This window comes from Oratosquilla oratoria, chromosome 29 (assembly GCF_046742065.1).
Source record: "Oratosquilla oratoria isolate Oo_2021 chromosome 29, ASM4674206v1, whole genome shotgun sequence".
NCBI classification, from domain to species: Eukaryota; Metazoa; Arthropoda; class Malacostraca; order Stomatopoda; family Squillidae; genus Oratosquilla; species Oratosquilla oratoria.
Genome location: NC_134805.1, coordinates 18,692,778 through 18,696,245, shown reverse-complemented (window position 1 = coordinate 18,696,245; position 3,468 = coordinate 18,692,778).

Sequence of the window (3,468 nt, the reverse complement as noted above, 5' to 3'; positions counted from 1 at the left end):
CAAACAAACACACACACACACACACACACACACACACACACACACACACACACACACACACACACACACAAACAAACACACACACACACACAAACACACACACACACAAATTACTTTATGATATAGTTATCAGTTTCGGGGGCTCTTAAAGATGCATATTAACTAACACTTCAAATCGTGTGTATATATGTATATATTGTTTCAATAATTCCTTCTTTGTATCTGCACTGAAGATGTAATTACACGAAAGCGCTCTGCTTCGTTAGTTTACTTTTTCCTAGTGGTTATTTACGCATTTGTGAACACACGCTCCTAGTGTTTTTATTGCATATATATATATGTATATATAAATATACATATATGAATATATATATATATATATATATATATATATATATATAGTGTCGAGTACGTGATATCTTTTCCTGTATTGTATTTAGCTTAAAGTTAGGTCATTTTCTTGAATAGATAAAAAAGAAAATTGTTTGGCAAATATTATGAGTTTTGTATCACGGAAAAATCTGGATGGGTCAACACCACTTTTGCTCGCGACTGTACATCAGACCATCATACTGTCAACCTATCCCTTCCATGCCTGTTTGCACTTTTCCCTTCGTTCTTGCTGTCGTCAGGCGATTTCATTCATTTTCTTGGACTCTTACGAAGCCGATTTTTTTTTTTTCCGTCCCTGTGGTATCTTCTAGTTAGGCAAAGGTAACCTGACGCTTCCAGTTTGACCAAGAATAACTGAGTTCTTATCTAGTTTGACTGACGTTTCTATTCAGGTTAAGTGGCTGCTCAGAAAGAGGAGGAGGAGGAAGATCAGGAGAAAGAGGAAGAGGAGGAAGAAGAGGAGGAGGAGGAGGAAGAGGAAGATGAGGAGGAAAAGGAAAATAAGGAAGAGGAAGAGGAGGAAGAGGAAAAGCAGGAGGAGGAGAAAGAGGAGGAGGAGGAAGAGGAGGAGGAGGAAAAGGAGGAAGATGATGATGAGGAGGAGGAGGAAGAGAAGGGAGAAGAGGAGGAGGAGGAGGAGGAGAAAGAAGAGGAGGAGGAGGAAGAGGAGTAAGTGAAGGAGGAGGAAAAGGAGGAGGAGGAGGAGGAGGAGGAGGAGAAAGAGGAGTTCCGGAAAGAGCTCGAAAGGTCAAGGAGTTTCAAGAGCGTCTACTTCGACTTCGTACAATTGAGGAAAGAAGGTTCTTCTAAAGCGCTTAGCGATGTAAAACTAGTTTCAGTTTAAGAATTATTCGTTGGTTACAAGTGGGAGAGAATGACTTTAATTTCCAAAATACGCAAATACTTTTTCTCTTTCTCCTTCCATCTACGTAAATGTATTTTTCTTTTATATTATTACAAGCACCCGGCTGCGCCGGCCCTGGCTACGCCAGGGGTACTTGGCCTGCGGCCAAGTTTAACACTATACAGTTTTATTTATACTATTTACTCCTTCACAATATTTACATCTGCACCGCATTTTCTCTTCTTTTTCGGAGGACTGTTCTCATCTTCTTCATCACTGCTGATAATCTTGTAAAGCAATTCTTTGATGGTTTCCAGCTCTTTTTCATGATTTCTTTCACGTTTTTTAATCTCTTCTTTAAATTCTATGTCACGTTTCTTAATCTCTTCCTTAAGTTCTTTAAACTCTTCTGAAAGCTCAACCTTCTCGGAGTCATCATCACGGTAAAATTCTTCGGGCATAAAAAAGAACGCGAAGAAGAAGAACGCGAAGAAGAAGAAGAAGAAGAAGAAGAAGAAGAAGAAGAAGTCGGGGTCAGGTGGTATTCTTCCTCTTCTTCTTCTTCTTCTTCTTCTTCTTCTTCTTCTTCTTCTTCTTCTTCTTCTTCTTCTTCTTCTTCTTCTTCTTCTTCTTCGCGTTCTTCTTCTTCGCGTTCTTCTTCTTCGCGTTCTTCTTCTTCGCGTTCTTCTTCTTCTTCTTCGCGTTCTTCTTCTTCTTCGCGTTCTTCTTCGCGTTCTTTTTCTTCTTCGCGTTCTTCTTCTTCCTCCTCTTCTTCGCGTTCTTCTTCGTCTTCGCGTTCTTCTTCTTCTTCTTCGTCTTCGCGTTCTTCTTCTTCTTCGTCTTCTTCTTCTTCTTCTTCTTCTTCGTCTTCTTCTTCTTCTTCGTCTTCTTCTTCTTCTTCTTCTTCTTCTTCTTCTTCTTCTTCTTCTTCTCCTTCGGATCTAGAGGACTCGAGCGGATCTTTGAGACTCGAGTGGATCTACAGGACTCGAGCGGATCTTTGAGACTCGAGTGGATCTACAGGACTCGAGCGGATCTTTGAGACTCGAGTGGATCTAGAGGACTCGAGCGGATCTTTGAGACTCGAGTGGATCTAGAGGACTCGAGCGGATCTTTGGGACTCGAGTGGATCTAGAGGACTTGAGTAGATCTTTGGGACTCGAGCGGATCTTGAGGGCTCGAGCGGATCTTTGGGACTCGAGCGGATCTTGGGCGTAAGTCTAAATAAAGATATCAATGTAACTTAAAAAATAAAGTCTTTCCAGTTTTTCTCCGTTTTTTGTAAAGCTTTTGTAACCAGCAAAATAATGTTTTTTAAAATTTTCTGAAACTTCACTCTTAATTTCACCATCATATAACGGTAAACTGTCAAACATTTCATCGCAATACGTATACTCATCTGATTCACGAATTGTGGCATTAAATTTTAACACTTTTCTATGAAACTCTTTTAGTGATTCGTTAACATTAAAAGACTTCACATTATCGTAAAATTCTGGAAACATTGTACTATGCTCTGATTTCAACATCTGAAGTTGTTTACAGTTTTTCAACACTACATTTTTAATTATCTTCTTAGTGTTTATCACCCATTTCCAAAAATGTCTCTGTCTTCGTTTCTTAGCAGCAAAAGACTCCGGCATCTTTACACCGCGCCACTGCCCACAGGTGTCCCCAAAGTACCATGGACCCCGCCCCCCTGGACAAGAATATTTTTATAGATACTTAGATAATTATTATTCCAAAACCAATTCTCTACTGTAGAGGCTGAGACGCTAAAGATTTTTATTTGTGATTTTTTCCTTTTCTTTTAGTTCTTTTTGAGTTCGTTCCCTCAGCGTGCAACAAGGGCATATCTGCCGAAATGTGCCCCCAAGGAGTCAAAGACCAAAATAATCGCTTCCCAAGAATTCCATTTTGAAAATATACACTGATTTTTGTTCGTTTTCTATAAGATATTTACTTCTTAGTAAAACGTGTTTTCTTGTATAAACAAATATATTAACAAAACACTACATATTAACAAAGTATTACATATCAACAAAGTATTACACTCAATGGCAGAAGTCATATATATAAAAAATACATGAATGAGGTCGCATGACGTTAGCCAGAATACAAGTAGATCTGGGCCGTAGATGTGCCACTACAGTGCCTAAGACATTGACTCCATGGGCCGATAGTAAAGATATTTGAGTAAATTTATTCAATCGACCACCCTCCCTACCCCC